Source organism: Kryptolebias marmoratus, linkage group LG22 (genome assembly GCF_001649575.2).
Source record: "Kryptolebias marmoratus isolate JLee-2015 linkage group LG22, ASM164957v2, whole genome shotgun sequence".
In the NCBI taxonomy this organism is placed as follows: domain Eukaryota; kingdom Metazoa; phylum Chordata; class Actinopteri; order Cyprinodontiformes; family Rivulidae; genus Kryptolebias; species Kryptolebias marmoratus.
This window is the reverse complement of record NC_051451.1, coordinates 19,923,738-19,941,192: the sequence shown is the minus strand read 5'-3', so window position 1 is coordinate 19,941,192 and position 17,455 is coordinate 19,923,738. Positions and strand designations below refer to the sequence as shown.

The 17,455-nt window shown below is 37.6% G+C and overlaps 1 long non-coding RNA gene across 2 annotated transcripts in view; it reads right to left on the bottom strand.

The window, feature by feature from the left end:
• Positions 1–12,141: 12,141 nt before the first annotated feature.
• LOC108244024 overlaps positions 12,142–17,455 on the bottom strand; it is a 31,935-nt gene continuing 26,621 nt past the window's right edge. For both annotated transcript variants that reach the window (XR_001808908.3, XR_001808907.3), the window contains exon 4: positions 12,142–12,613. This is a non-coding gene — a long non-coding RNA (uncharacterized LOC108244024). The remainder of the gene's footprint in view (positions 12,614–17,455) is intronic.

The following is a 17,455-nucleotide window of genomic DNA, read 5'->3' as shown; positions in this document are numbered from 1 at the left end:
TGGCAGATGATACAGACACACACACACACACACACACACACACACACACACACACACACACACACGTACATATACAAACAGACGCTCGCTAGCCGCAGCAAAGTGAGCACAGCCTGTGATTTTGGAGGAACACAAATACGCATAGATATACATGGCTAATGTCAATGTCAGCATGAAGTGTAAAGAAAAATCTGTCAGTAACATGCACACACACACAAGCAGCCATGCACACAGGACAAATAGACTCCTTACTGTCGTATTTTTTTAATGTTCAGCCAAGAGAAACATTACAAAAACCGAGGCTGACATTTCCAGCATGTTCTAAAGAGAGAGAGAGAAAAATAAGCATAATAAATAGTTGGATTGACATCATGTGTCTGCTCTGGAAAATCAACATGCCGGAGGACTGATCCAGGAAGAGTTGAGAGAAACAGAACAGCAAAAAGGTAAAGGTTTATTTTTACTGTAGATCTTATAACTTTAAGACATAAGCAACATTCACACACCAGGAGTAATGAAGTTTTTGGATTTTTCTGGACACTATAAATCAAACTAATATCACAAAAAAGCATTTGAACATTATCTGACAACACTTGGTTTTAATGTTGAAATATTTCATTCTGTATTAAAAACATCTATATTTTCCTTCTGCTCAGAACAAAAAGAAATATTCACATCTCGATAAACAATTAGTCAGTAAGTGGAGCACCGATTTACATGCAGAGTAGGTGGAGTCTCTCTATGAAGACTGTTGTAGACGTCTATAATGAATAGTAAGGTAACGTCTGCAGTCTTTAACACTTGTTGCACTAAATGCTTCTCTGCTGTGCAGCCAAAATACCAAATGGTAATGAAAGAAGTTGGTTTTCATCACACACCTGTAGGACACCAGACATGTTACATTCAGCTCTTCTTTCCTTTGTTTACTCAAATGCATACACTATTGAACCTTTTTTTATGTTTAGCCTGATATTTAGATGGATGAGTTTTTAGTTTCATGCCACAAACTAAAAGTTGACTCACTGTATCGTTTAGCACTCTGTTAAAAGTATTTTTATTTTTATTTTTTGCTGGCTGTATTTCTCATCAGATCAATCAGATGCTTTTAGTGGATGACAGGTCTGGACTGCAGACAGGCCAGTTTAGCTCCCAATTTCTTTTACTGCACAGCCACATGTAGAATGTGGTTTGACATTGTATTGCTGAAATAAGCAAGACCTTCTTTAATAAAGAAAGTGTGTGGGTGTTAGCAAACATTCCCTGGGAACTTTAGTAGATATTATTAATGCCTTAACAGATGTGTAAATTACCAATAGCAAGTCCACTAATGCACTTTATTATCACAAACAGCAGTTTTTAAACTGATGGATAGTCAGATGGTTCCTTTTCTTTTCAGAGCATATCCCAATTCGTCTTCAATTTGTAAAATATTCACAATATTATGTGTTGTTGATGACAAAATGTCAAGATTTTTATCAGCCTGTTTTCAGACATTTTTTAATGTTGTTGGACGGATTTTTTGTACAGAGGTACATCTACTTAACTAAGCTGCTTCCAACTAACTTACATTTACTATCTGGTATATACATGGGTATTTAAAAAATGTTTTTGCAGCTCAAACACAAAATATACTGTGAACACAAGTCAAAATGTTCAACCAGCAAGTGTTTTTGTTTCCTATTGATCCACTGTGACATTTTCAAGGACATTCATTTTGTCTTATATTAGTATTTTATTGGTTTCCCTTTTAAAAATCAAAGTGTGTGTGTGTACATATGCATGCTTGCATTTACACGTCACAGGCAACACTTCTCACAGGGTGTTCACATATGTTTGTGTGTCAGTGTGTGAGATAGACAAAACAAGAGAAACTGAAGTAGGTGGAAAGAGCAGAAAAAAAGAGAAACTGTCGACAGATTCAGAACAGCCATCTAAAGCACCGAGTGTTTATTTAGCCTAATTATGCATATGAGTTGTAACATGATCCTGTGTGCTGTGGGAACGCCACAAAACTAATTATGGCGTAGCTGCAATCCTAATTAGCCCATAAACACACACAGACACTTCCATACACATGTGTGCGCGCACACACACATACACACATGCAGTAAAAACTGTCTTTCTGGTACAAACTCCTAAAAGCTATAATTGTTCTTACCCACATACAGTGAGCTGCCTCGTTTACAGTTTAAACCCTGACTTTGGTATTTGAGTTGGTTGTTAGCGCTGGCCATAAATCTCACCGCTGCTGTTTTAGTGCATGAAGAAAACCAAAAGCTCCTATAAGCCAAATTATGTGGACATTTGATACACAAGTGTCAAGACAGTTGTGTTTTTTTGAGATCTTTGAACTAGAACACATTTGTTTATTGAAGCATTTTCAAGAGGGCGCATTTTGTTCGAATCATTCAGCCAAGCCATTATTTAGTTTAAATCATGCATTGAGCAACACAGTGAAACTGCTTCATGTTTGCTCTTTTGGAGCTCATATTTCCCTTCAGAATCATTTGTTTGACCTTTTGTGACACTTCGAGACCAAAACAAAACTTATGCTCAAAACCTGCAATTATTCTTTTTTCTAAAGACTAATTAGAATTTGATTGAATATCAGATCATCAGATTATTTTGTCATTTTTCTTCTGCTTTGTGCAAAATGTGCTCCACTTGAGAGTTACTCATTCCTCGCAGTGTCACTGTATCCTCACTGCTCCTGTTCCAGACGTGGGTCCAGTGTAAACCAGGCATGATGGACACTCTATACCCTGGTGTAGGGTTGCTGACTGGGCCCGAGCTACACTCTGACGTTCAAATCACTGGCGAACCAAAGGCAGACTGATGCAGGCCTTGATTTCCAACACCATCATCAGTAATTCTGTTGGTCCAATTTTTTGTGAGTGGTTGACTCACTTTTCAGCTTCGTAATTATAAACCACCGCTGTTTGGGGAGTTGATACTTTAATAACCAGAAAATACACAGTTTATGATGTTTAACTGTTGTTATCTATTGTTAATTTAATTTTTAAAACTTCTAAAAACTCTGAAAGGTGGTCCAGAAAGATTACCTCCCTGTTGACTTGAAACTATTTTGTATTTTGCAAACCAACATAATGGGAAGTAATTGCCTTGTGGCAGAGACTTATTCCTGCAAATTTCCTGTTATATGAGCGAGCGCTTGTTTGTGCTTCAAAATCAAGATAGACTCCAGTTTCAGGGCATTATCCACTGTAAACTTTAATTGAATGTTTATAAGAAGGAGTGGATCTACTTCAACTAAAAGCATTTTTTAAACAAATCTAATTCATTTGAGTGGATTATCTTCATCAGTTGTTATCCTGCCTTAAGACCCAACACATGTAAAGAAATATAGCAGCATAAGGTTTGCAGAAAGCCAGATTGGGTTAGATTAGAGGCAAGTCATTCAGAAAAGGCCACAAGGTGTGTAATTCTATCCATACCTCGACTCTCAGCTTCAATTTAACTGAAAACGCCGCAGGCAAGAGACCCTTTCAGCATAACCCAAAGTCTGTAAGAGAATAACTCAAGCGAAACACCTTAAGCCTCTTTCAAACAGATTTTCCGAAATCAAAGTGGCACTTATGAATAATTGCGCTGGGTGTTTTTAGGTTGGTGTAAGAAGGAAAACAACAATTAAAAGAGAAAGTTTTTTCTTGGTTTCAGCCCCTCAGCCTCCTCCTTGTAGGCAGTTTTGTCCCTGATAGCTTGGGGAAGTATCTATTTACTTAGTGATTAGGACAATTTGACTGTCGCGGGCTAGTAAATTCAAACCATTCACTCCGGTAGATTGGGCCAGACAACATCATCAAGCCACATTGTAAAAAAAAAGACACACACACTGAGGTTTAAGACCACTCTACAAGCCCCTCATCTGGATTTCTGTCTGCCTGTCTCTTTTCTTCACGCTTCCCCCAAACTTAAATAAACCTTCACGTATAATTACAGCCAATTCTGTATATTTTCATGTCCATTTCCTTGAAATACTCAGAACGATCGGCTCTAAGAGCGGAGCAAGTGTGTGTTGAACGAACAGCACCACATGCAACTCAGTAAAAGAGCGCCTTTTATTGATTCAGAGGTAAAAAGGTAAGAGCAATATCATTGGTTCTGTTCGAAGCAGCCGTGTTTTTGGTCATTAGGGAGTGCTGTTCATCTGATCTGCTGTTGCCACGCAGTGATGAAAACATTATCAGAGTCAATATTATGAGTGTGAAAAAGGTCCTCTTACGCTGAATGTGGTATTGTGGTCTCAATTTGATGTCTAACTTGCATTAAGTGCCAGAAAAAGGGAAAGGGGGAAAGTTAAACCCTCAATTTTTACCGTATAGTTTGGCGCCACCTGTGACCTTTTCACCGAAAACAAGCACACACCAGCATGCTCACACACACACACACACACACACACATATATATGAGTGAATGTAGATTTGAACAACTTTCTACTTTAATTTACTAAAATTTACATGATTATGGTGCTAATTCATTGTATTTTAAAACTTTTATTTAAAATTTTCAAGATTTATTAGAAGACACACAAAACATTGTAGATTATAAAGGTCTTTATAGTTTAATCTTTTAAACTTTATTGTTCTTTAGTTGAGTTTAATCATTAATTGTTCATCAATTAAGTTTTTTTATTAAACAACTTGATTGATTTTGGTACAGTCACAAATGTAATCAAAACATGCCGTTTTTTTTTTTCCAAGATCTGTTGGATGGGACTATTTTAACCATATAGAAGCTGTTTTACACAATGTTGCTGTTCATCTAACATGTGCAAAACCCATCCACAAATGTTTTAATGTGTGGCGGAAAACAGCTTAATACCCAGATTACCTGTGTTGTATTTCCTGCTGCCTCTATTTTTATTTGTTTTATGAATTCAGGAAATGTCCCTCTGAGATTAAAAATGTCTTTATAAAAAAAGACAAACAAAAGTGGCATGATAATAAATAAAAATAAATATTCTCAATTTCATGCCAAAGAGCTTGTTTTCTTCAACTTGGCTGGAAAAAGAGTAACTATTTCAGCATGAGTTGCTGTTCTGAACTAAATCTTTCAGGTCATGCTGCAGCTAAGCAGTAAAGGTCAATGAGAATTAAGTTTGGTTACCTTTGACCTTGCGGGGAAGGTCAGTTGCAGAGAAATTATTAATATTAATAAAATATTATTCGTTTAGTATTTTTCAAAACAAAGTAACAAAGTGCTTTACAAATTGAGATTAGCTGAGTTGAGATGTTCACAATATTACAACAATAAATTGTAAAATGGTGCATCTGATATGTAAAAAGTCTTTATCAAGAAAAAGGTTTTAAGAAGTGAACTGAAGAAAGCTGGACTTCTATTGTATCTGACCTTAGTACTGAAAGAAGAACAAAAAAGGAGGGTTCTAATGGAAAACACTAAACCCCTTTTGTCACAATCTGTGATTACAGAATAGTTTTCAGGGCTCTATCTTTGAATCTCAGTATCAATAAGTCATTTAATTTAGGAGCGTTGAAGGTGAGCTGTAAGATGTTAAAATCAGGGAGCCACGGCAGAGAAGTCAATCCCATAAACTGTTTACAAACCTTTGAAATACTCAGAATAAAGCAATAGTGTATCTTTATTTGATTTATTTTAAGAGTTTTTTTCACATCTGGAAAGTTCAATACAGCTTTGTCGTCCTATGTCACATTCACAAACCAGTATTTTATACAAAAGTTGTGTTTCTGCCATGAGTTTCTAAATAATTGGAAATTTCTGCATGCACATTCATCATGCATCAAACTAAACAACACACTAAATGAACTTTCATGAAGTGGTTAACTTGGTGGTCAGTGCTGAGATCTTGTCATCCTGAGGCTGCAGGTTCAAGTCCCAGTTTTATCTGAAACGGCAGCTGATGTAAAACGACTGCCAGATTTTTTATGCAAGGTTGGTTTCTGGGGCAAACCCTACAGAAGAGAGCAGCTGAAAGAAAAAAACAACTGAGGTGAAGGAATCCTAATGAATCAGTGTTTTTCACTTAAGTGCCTTGCTTTGCTATCACAATTTGTGCCGCTTCATAAAGGATATTTAAAACGAACGAATACAGAAATTAAAAAAAAAAATTGATCAGTTTGAACTGAAATACGAGTTTCTGTGAATTTTGAACTGAACACTGAATCTCTCCATGTGTACATGTTTTGTGTATGCACAGATCGGTGTAAGAGTGAAGCAGAAAGAGATCTGGACAGTGTCCCAGTGGTCAGAGAGGGATGTAAGTAATTACCAATTCTCCAAACACTACTTTGCTCTATTTAAACATATTACATGCCTCTTACTCGAGGCCACTCCCTTTGCACTAAAACCTGTGAAACACACACACACAGAGTGACTAAAGGAGGATAAGCTCCACATAGCAATGGCGCAAGCTGCCTGCAATTAACTAATCATCATCATTAAGCAAATGAGAAGGGCACACACACACATGCAGACACACACAGCTCGCGTCAGACCCAGGTCCTCGCTGAGAGTTAATTTACACCAGTGTTGTTTTTGTTTAACTTTCACCTCGTTCTCTGGAGGGTAATATGTTTTGTAAGCTCAGTGTGCTGCTAGACAAGTCCACACTTAATTTAAAATTAATCCACAGCGGGGGGGAAAAACACCCACAACTTTATGCTAATTTTCTCAATTACATGAAATATTTATTTATTAGACATCTTGGAAGACTTAAGCGATCAGTTTTGGTGGTTGTGCTGGTTTGCATTTACTGTACAGTTTGTGTGTCGGATAAGGCATGCTGTCCATGACAGATGTGTGAGACTGAATGTGTCCAATGTGTGTCAAATGAAATCCTGCAAGCACACACACAAACACGCAGGCAAACACACAAAAACCTGCAAAAAGAGAAACAAGTGTAATAGATATGTAAAACATATCAAAGATGCTTTGTGCATTCGGGTCAGGAAGTCGCTTGGTGAAAGTAACAAACGGTTTTGGATGTGTGTGGGTGTGTGTGTAACATTTCATGCCCCAAAAGTTCCTATAGTGCATCCGGTTAGATAAGTTTGACCACTAAGAATCATCTTGCTAACATTTTAGTTACTGATTTCAATCATTTTTTTCTGCTGAAAAGTGTGAGAAAAAGTTTGTGTTTGTTTTGAAAAAGTAAAATATTTGTCTCATAGTATCAAATCATATTGAAATATATTTGCAATGGCCAGAAAATGATTCCCTGTGAATCTAACTTCTTTGTTCCAACAACTGAACTTAATTTGTTCCACAGAAATTTGGATGGGATTATATTTTTAATAGAAAGTAATATCATCATTAGAAGTGGAAATTACCAACAAAAAACATAAACATCATCATGAAAAAGTCACTATAAATTCATTCAAAGTTTGATCCCTGATTAAGCTGCATTCTGTGTTGCAGCTTTGACTCAAACTGACCTGTACATGAAACTTTTAAATCCCTGCAAATACAATTTGTCATAAATGGTGTCAGTAAAGCTGACCTGTATGACATTAAAATGTTGATTTTTTTTTTTTATCATCACCACCAGAACAAGACACAACAGCTGGAGTTTGGAACAGGAGGACTGATTGATGGACAGGCTGAGGGTTAATGTGTTGGGCCGGGATTGCAGGGATTGTGTGTTGTGCACCGTGAAGGCCGAAAGGCAGACGCTGTGCTTCACTGCGCTGCCGTGCCTACGGCCCTGTCAACTGATCTTTCTGCGAAGAGAGAGGAAGAAAAGCTGATTAGCTTAAGAGGGCCTGAGGGCTTCAGTGGTATATCACAACAAACAATTATCATGTCTCAGGAGGGGTGGGAACACAAGTTTATATGCACAAAATGGCTTTGAACAATAAGATTTTAGGGTAGATTTTTAACACAAATTTGATTACAGTGTGAAAAACTATAAAATATCAATTACTTTTTGGAAGCTTTTGTATTTTTATAAACCTACACAACAGGTGGTTTATAAAGCATTTGAAAAAAAATTGTTAAACAGGTGAACTGTTTACTTTTCCTAGCTTTTACATCTTGTTGTTTTTTTGTCCCTTAGGGGAATTTTGTGAATTTAAAATTTGTGAAAAAAAACAAACAAACCATAAAACCTTTTTTTAAAAATTAAATTGAAAGAAAAAAGAGGAAAAGGAGAGTTAAAAACTATATGAAGTTCACAAATATTATGACAAATGAAAAAGTTAAACTTTATATAATTATATGGTCCGTGTCCATCTGAAACCAAAGTCATATTGAAGAATTGAATTTGGACAAGAGTGAAGCACCCTGGGTAGCACGCTGTGGCGCACACACAAAGAGCGGGTGTTGGGTTGCATTGCAGTGCCCTTTGCTCAATACTCACTATGTGCACACACACACACACGTACACACTTGCATGAACTTCAGTAACCTTGTACAAGCAAAGGTTGTGTGCAGCATGCCACTTAAGTCTCATTTGTGGGAACCAGACCAGAACACCTCATTTATAAATTTACGCAGCCAATACAAACCGTTATGAATAATGTCAGCTCAAATGCTGAGCCCACAGCATTAGAACTTTATTCTAGCACAACTTTTCTAAATTTTTTAAACAAAATGTTTATCATAATCTCCGCATTCTTCAGGAATGCATGTTGCTTGTTGCCTTTCACGTCAGTTTTAGGCTGAGATTATCTTATGATAGGAAGAGACGGAGTTGTAGCCATTTTGATCAAACCTTGTAAATGACATTATGCACAGTCTCGTGTGATTTTGTGAGATCTTGTCAGATGTGTTAGCATTGAGAATACATGACTCTCATCTGCTACCACATCAATTTTTAGATCAAAATCTGTAAAACTACCTGAGTTATAGCCATTTTTGGGCTGGCTAATGCCATTTGGCAGCCATATTGAATTGTGTTGACTCCCAATGGTAATGAGTTGTAGATGTCCATCCAGTATTATTTCCTGAGCTTTTTATTAAAATCTATCTGGTGGTTTATGAGATATTTTGCTAACAGACAAATAGGGTTGACTTCAACAATTACTGACAAAGTTTAAAGCAAGAATATTGTGCAATGTGTGAAAAATGTGTTGGAGATGATACTCAGCCACACCAAATTTTAGCTCAATATCTTTAACATTTCTGTTTTCTAAGGTCAGTTAGCTGCTGGGTTGATTTCAAAACTTAATCAGTTGTAGATGTAGGATCTGCCTAAATATTTTGCTAACAGGCAGACAAACAAACACACAGACAGACATGAGGAGAAACATCACCATTTCGCCTTTGGCTGCAGGAGATAAATCTATGCAACCCTTTCATATTTCAGTTTAATACTTTGAAGTGAGGTTTTACTTGCTGGAGCTGAACTGCTCTGATTTGCTAACCGCTAATCACGTGCGAGCGCCCAGACCCTCAGACTGTAGAAAGATTAAATGAAAGTCAGCGCTTTTATTACACCCATCAAGTGAGTAATGACCCTTAATGAGCAGAACTGATGGCAAACAGAAAAAGTTCATCCAATCATCAGCGTATGCTTATATCCACCTGACTAACAGCAGCACAAACGCAGTAAAGGTTAGCAACGCACTCATTAGTCGACAACAGTGTCCAGAGCTCTTGTCAGCCTGATGATTAATGAGCCTCTTGCTTCGACAATATTGCTTTAACATGATTTCTAATAGAGCAGCTTAAACTGCCACTAACACAGAGAACAAATAACAAGAAAATCTTTGGATAAAACACAGAAACCCCATGTGATTCAAAGAATTGGGGTGCATTTTCTAGCTGGTGTAGATGAGTGCTTATTAATGTGCTTTTTGTGTATATGTTTGTCTATAGCTAACACCAGATGCACCGTGCCTTCTGTTTACTTTAACACCTGCATGCATAGAATATAAAAGATAAAATGAGACAAACTTCTCAAAATCAGATGCAAACTTTATAATTAAATGTAACATCTCTATCCTAAAAATAAACTCTGTGCTGTATTTGATTGGAAATAAACAGTTATTTGTAGATTATTTCTGCTATTTCTAATGACAACTAGAAGAAAGTGCAAACCTCCACCAAGGCCATAGCATCAATTAAAAAATGTCCAATCCAGATCATCACCACCAAAGTTTGATTAATTGTTTCTTGTGACACCCCAAATGTTTCCTGAAAACTTCATCAAAATCTGTTAATTAGTTTTTAAGTAATCCTTCTAACAGACAAATAAACAAATAAACCAACACTACACAAAACGTAACCTCCTTGGCGGAGGTAACAAAAACCACACATACCATCGGAGTGCCCGTTTTGATTAAACTAAGCCCAAACAAGGCGACAAAACTCCTCAGACTGCATCTGACAGAAAACCTTGCCAGCCTTATTGAAAGCGAGACAGTATCTTTGTCTCGGCCTCAGCTGTAGTGAATTACCAGTCGCAGAGTTTCAAGGCTGAACGGGCCTCATCTGATGTAAAATATTCGCACGATTGAGCTCCAGCTGATTTTAAACAGCAGACAAACATGTTATCTCTTGTTCATTTCAGTATTCTTATAGCTCTGATTTGTATTGTTAGTGCGAATGTGCATCTTGCTGCATATGTGTTTGTAGTTAAAGGGACAGCGATTGCTATATGTCTTTAGTCATGTGTGTGTTCCTGATCCCGGCGCATGGTGTTAAAGGTACTGGTTGGGGGGCTCAGTGGGACCTCCAACAGGCGGTCTTAATTCAATTTAAAGCTCAGTGTTTGGACAGGAGTTAAGAGTTAGCTGGACTGACAAGGAGTCTCAGCAGTCTGCGTCAAATAGATCAGAAACACACACACACACGTGCAAGTGCCCAGAAATACATTCATGTTTGTGGTCAGTGCGTCAGTATGGCAAGAATGAATACTTACTTTTTATTTATTAGGTCAATTTTTACTTATAGTCTGCATATTTATTTTGCCTGCCGCCATGAAAGGCAATCGTGTCATTGCCTCTGTGTTTGCTTGTCTGTCTGTTAGCAAAATATCTCATGAACCACTGAACAGATTTTAATGAAACCCTCAGAAAGTAACCATTGGATGTACATCTACAAGTGATTAAAGTTTGAAGGCAACCTGATTCAAAGCTTTGCAAACACAAAACTGCCTGTAACTCAGTCATTTTTACAGGCATTGAGCTGAATTTTGATGTTGTAATACCTCCAACACCTACTCTGACTGCTGACAGATCACACAAAATCTTTTTTTAAACATTGGCAACTTAAACAGTAGGCTTTGTGCATTCCTTCAAAAAATGCTGCTTTTATTAACATGTAAGATTAGATGTGTATTTCTGCCAGCATCTAATTTGATCCAAACAAATAGTGTAAAAACAATAAAATAATAATAACTTGGAATAATACTATTTAAACACCTTGGGGTCTAAGAAGCTGTACATTCTGACTTAAAAAGCTGGAGATAAACAATAAAAGAAAAGCCCAAATTAATAGACAGAAATGAAACTGCCCCTCCCTGTCGATCCCAATTTCACATGAATGGCGGAATCTGTGTGAGAACTTGTTTGCATCTCATACACACACCTCTTCTATTGATGTGTCGTGCACCCCCAGAGACAAAAAGCAATATGTCTGAGATTTGCATATAGAGCTGAGAGAAAAATATATTCAAATTATGCGTATTATCAGCCGCTTTTCCATATGAGGAGGTGAGTGTTGACTTCTCAGGAAAGTTACAAAATGTGTTGCTCTGAATGTTGCTTGTTGTTTCTGGTTTGGCATCATGTTTGCGGTCAGGTATGTGTCTGTATGTGGTGTCTGGACTGTGTTTTAGCAGGACCAGTTCACCCTCTCTCTCTCTCTTTCTGTGCGTGTGTGTGTAAGTGTGTGCGCATGCATTTGTGTGAATTACAAATGGCGACACAAACGAGAATGAGAAATGGATGGAAAAGAGGGATGTGATTGTGGTATCCTGGTAGGTAGGCAGGTTATGGGGTTATCTGTTTCACGTCTTCCCTCCCCATCGTCTGGTTTCCTGTCATTGATCAGAACAACCCACCTCCCACCCCCCCCTTGTCTTCTCCCTCTCGCTGATGGACAGAGAGAAACCTGATCGCTGAGCAAGGAGTGGAGGTGGTGGGGGTGACAGTGAGGGAGGAAGGAGAAGAAAAGGGTAAAGGCATCAGTGCCGTCTGCAGGCTCCACTGTCAACCATGCAGAGAAGCCTGCAAAGAGCCACATCATAAATGGAGTATCTTATTCTACCCTAATCTAATTTCTTCATTCCTCTCGGCTTTACAGTAAAATGAAAAGATCATCTAACTCTGTGTGTGTGTGTGTGTGTGTGTGTGTGTGTGTGTAGGAGACAGAGGGGGAGATGACAGAGCCAGTGAAGTGAGATTGAGGAGTGTTTTCCGCGGAACAGATGTTGGAGGAGTGTCACTCACTCATGTGAGGAGCCTGTTTGCCGTAGCACCCTCAGAGTCATAACACCACCTCCCATCGTCCTCGGACACACGGATCCGCACTCACACACGTGCACATGCTGAGATTTTGAGTGGCAGTCGTGATGTTGCACTCGCCTGCAGAGGAGGGGGGTCATCGCCCCGTCCATCTGTTCCTGATTGGCCCCCGACGTGGAAGGCAGCCGCCTCACAGAGTCCGGTCACTTGAGCACACACACAAACACACACACACAGATTTTAATAAGGATTTTCTTTACCTCTAAAGCAGATAAGTTTTGAGATATGCAGGTTTGTTTCAGTTTGTTTTGTTTTGCAAATGTTAAACAACAAATCAGAGAAACTCAGCTACAGATTGTGAAATCAAGGAATGACATGCAGAGAAGTTCATCTTATCTTTACTGTCATCAAATATTGAGTATATGGACATAAAATTTTACTTTTGTTAATTAGTTGCTAAAAATAAACAAAAGTGTTTACAAACAAAATACTGCACAATTTATCAACACTTTTAAAGACTGATTTTCTAGCACAGGTGTTTCACTGCACTGCAAAACTAAACTGAATATAATCATTTTTTATGCATCAGTTGTTGATTTTTGTTGAATAATATTGGAAATAAGTGGATCTTTTTTTTCATTATGCTAAATATAGAAATATAAACAAGCTACACGGGCAAATATCAATATAATATAAATAAAAATAATAAAGAAGTGATATTTTGAAGGTAATAAATTGGAGTGTTTGTAGAAAAAGAGGTCTCACCTCACATCAGGTTTATGAAACTTTAATGTCAAAAATATGCTTCAAGATTTAATTGGTAAACTAATATAATGTCTTTCTTTTTATATTTAGCTTTTAATAGTAAATTTGAGCAGCTGTTTTTGGCAAAAAAAAAAGAAAATCAGTGCTTGTTTGTCTTGAGCTTCCCTATACTGGTAGGGAAGTTGAAAAATAATAAAATACAAACAAGCGGCTCTGTTTCATTTGCAGAACTTTTTTTAGGGTTAACTCATGATGATTAATACCAAGTAAAATGAAACTGTAATCTGAGAATTGTGTTGTGTTTGTTTCTGCTTTACTCATGAAGTGCCTCAGGTGTTTAACGAGCTCATGTTACTCCGCAGTTTAATAAATAAAACGCCTCACCAGAGACTTTGCTATTTTTTGTAACTGATAAACTATTTTTTTATTTTTTAGCAATTAAAATCAAGATGTTTCGTGTTTTTGTGAAGCTCAGCGTTTTTTAAAATACTTTTTTTTTTGCAGATTTCTTCTCATTCTGAGCTTTCTCTTCCAACTCAGCCAGACTTTGTGTCAATACTGCAATGTGATACGACCACGCCGTCTGCTCGTTGTGCTGAGGCTCCTTCAAAGTCTCACCAACAATTTACACACCTTCAGTTTGGGCACTAGAACTCAGTGACAGGGAAAGGAGGAAACCAAAAAAACAAAACAAAAAAGGAGTCAACATGTTGATGAGGTTAAATTAAGCATGGCGTTACTGTGTTTACTGTGTTTCTGTATCAGGGCTGCTGCTGGCATGAGTTTTACAGATAAGGATTGTGCTGTCGGTGTTTAACGGTTGGGTGACTCTTACTGGCTGCTGTTATTAAACAAATTTAACCTGACAAGTGTCAGAGCTCTGGGAGTGAATTTCCTGTGGATGTTCAACATTTGAATAAACTGTCACTGGTGTATACCATACATTATTGTTGTTTAAGGATTGGGGTTGTGGCAATTTCAGCCTCTTCCGTCAGACAAAGTGGTAACTGTGAGACTATAGACATTAAAGTAATTTACTTTTTTGGTCAATTTAAAGCTCAGCATTTTCCATCCATCCATCCATCCATCCATCCATTTTCTTTAACCGCTTCTCCATTCCGGGTCGCGGGTAGCTAGTGCCTATCCCCAGCAGTCACTGTGCGAGAGGCGGGGAGCTCAGCATTTTCAGTTTTTCTTTTTTTGCCAGCAGTAGGGTCTTAAAGAAAAAGGCTTCCAGCTGAATTTTAAAACATTGCTGCAGCAGGAAAAGGAGAACTTTAATCCAGTAAGAGAATGTTTTATCTGTAGGGGAAATCTCCCTCAGATGTTGTATATGCATTCATCAGACTGTTTGCATGGACTTCATGCTGTGCTGCCACCATCTTTCTGCTCCTAAAGCTGGGAAATGCAGACCGGCAGAAGCTTTTTGGGTCATTAATATGGTTTGTATGGAGAAACAAGCTGGTGGAGGGTAAAAAAAAAAAGTGGCAGGAGGTGAGTTGTTGTACAGCTGATGAAATGAACTCTATGCTGTAAATCCAAACAGGATGGGAGGATGGAGAAGATGAGCTGAGGATTGCCTGTTTCCCCTGAAATAAATGACTGTACAGTAAATGATCGCTAAGGGTTACACCACATGCAAGTGTACGCTTGAGCATATGGTATGCATAAAAGACAAGATGGACACATATTTTAGTGACGCCCTCTGAAACAAGAAAGTTGTAAACTGAAGAAAGCTGTTCATTTTATGTCTCCATATTTTTTTTTTGGTTCTTTTTTTTTTTTTACCTTAACCTTGTCTTAAAATATTTTCTTGTTTTAAAAAAGTAGGCGTTAGCACTGAAGCAGAGAGCAAAACTGAGTAAACTGGCAGGAGTCAATTTAAAGGGATGGTTATTTATGAGCCATGATTAAAAAAACACATTCACAGAGCGCACACGTGCATATTTGCCCGAGGTATATTATCCTTAATAGTTTATTCCCCCTCTGCGGGGATAATAGAGTCAAAAAATAAATTCAGTCCCAGCCACCAAAGCAGTTTTTAATAAGAAGCAAATTCCCAGTTATTGCCAGCAGCGTCCTTACTGCCTCAGAGACCTCCAATTATGCCCTAATGGCATTACGCTGTCTCGCTAACACTTATTAGCATTAAAAAACTCTCATGTAATATATGCAAAGTTAATATTTGTAAATATTAAAATAAACAAATTCATTTAATGTATAGACTCTGGAGCAATTTTATATAACACACAAGTTCTCAAGCTGTAGCTATAAAAGTTAAGTAGTCAGAACTGCCCTCATATTTATCTTGAAGCTGATTTGTTTTAACAAAATCTAATTTGCTCTAAATTAAACCCTTAACCTCTAACTCGCATATTAACTGTTGTTCTAAATGGATTACAGTGCATAAAGGCACCTACGCTGTGCTGGTCACTGGTGGAAAATTAGGAATTTCACTGTGTAAATAAATGATTTAATGCATTAAAATCTTTTCCTCAATTTACCCCGAGAAACGTCACAAAAACAAAAAACCCACCAAGGTTGTGTGGAGGAAATTAGATGATTTCATTTTCCGTGCCTTGAGAGGAAAAAATACAGCAGCTGTCGTATTTGTGGGAGTTAATAAATGTCATGGGCAGAAATTGAAGTTTATGCCCATGACCTGGTCTACACACCCTGAGTTAAGCTGTTGCACGGCGGCAAAGAATATACTGAGCTCTCTGTGTTTTCTGTCTCTGTGCACGAACACCGGGCAGACTGCTGACTGCGAAACAACCTGCTTTTGTTTGTTTTTTAACTGTCTTTTCCTAATTTATGGTTAATTAATAAGGTTAGATGCCATATAATTTTGTGCAATATGAACAGAAAAAAAGACTTATTTCACAAAAATATAAATATCAAAATATCAAAAATATAAAGCAGCTTAAAAATAGATTTACATGTTTTTTAACTCAGTGATGATTAACATTTTTATTCTAGAACAATAGAGGTTACTGATTTTAATGTGTTATGCACTTACTGTACTTACAATATTTAAAGTTTTAGTAAATGCATATAATACACCTCCATATCACTCATCACCTTTTTTCAAAACACTCCAGTATCTAATATAATAAATACAGCCTGTAATAAATCACTAATCATTTACAGAAGAGCCCTTTAACAGCTCAGAAGTGTGCATCACTCAGACCTTCAGGTCCCCAATCTCTGAGCCCTCTCTGCACTAATACAGCACTAATGCATTAAACAGGGAGGCTTGTTTTTATTAGCCAGTGTCCCACTGTTTGGATAATCTCTCGGTTTACCAAAGCTTCTCGTTGACAGCCTTTCTCATCAAGCTCTGGGCCCTACAGGTGTCCAAACACCGGCTAATGGATTCAGCGCGATCCTCGGGCAAAGAGATGCTCTGTTTTGTCAGATTTTTTTCCACTTCTGGGCAACATGTGACCTAAACTTTGTGACAAATCAATCCCAGTTTTAAAAATTTTATTTTAGCTCTCTCTCTCCTACTTAAAAAAATAGAAAAAAAGAAAACACGTTTCAAAAATACAGAGATCAAAATATGTGCTAAAGAAGGCCCTCAGGATGCTTGAAGTAAGTTTATTTTCAACACCAGCTGTTTGGCAATCAGCTTTTAGTCAAACACAACAGACATCAACCACAGTTTGTGTATGAATACTAAATATTCTGTCCAAAGCTCAGCAGAAGAAAATTGTTACTGTGTTAACTTTTAAACAGCACGTAATCCATTGCAAAAAGCACCCGTGGCAATAAATCTGATTTGCAGATTTGTATGTGTTCCTACTATTTCAGTCACACTGTGCTTTTGCAGATTTTTTTGTTTATTTTTTGTGCGGCTTAAAATACATAAACAATCAATTATCCTTTTAAGGGTGAAAAAAGGGGCAAAATCACAAACTTTTAGTAGTAGCTTAGTGAAAAACTTGTTTTGTGGATTATTTTTTTTACAGCATACACACAAAACGGTGAACTTATAATAAAGATATTGTCTTGTTGAGATCTAACAATGCAATTATAGCTCTCAGAAGTGCTCAGAAAAGTCACACTTTAAAATGTAACCTCAGTACTTTGTTGATTACACGCATGTGAGAGGCTGCAGTGAGAAAGAGCGCAGATAAAGAGCCGAGTATGTGAGGGTCTGCCCTGTCAGCCCTCTGGGATGGTTGATGAGTTCACACCACCAGACCTGGGTGATGACGAGATAGGCCTTAATGTAGACGGCCATAAACACAGCAAGCTGTCACTAATCCTGAGAGGCTCCT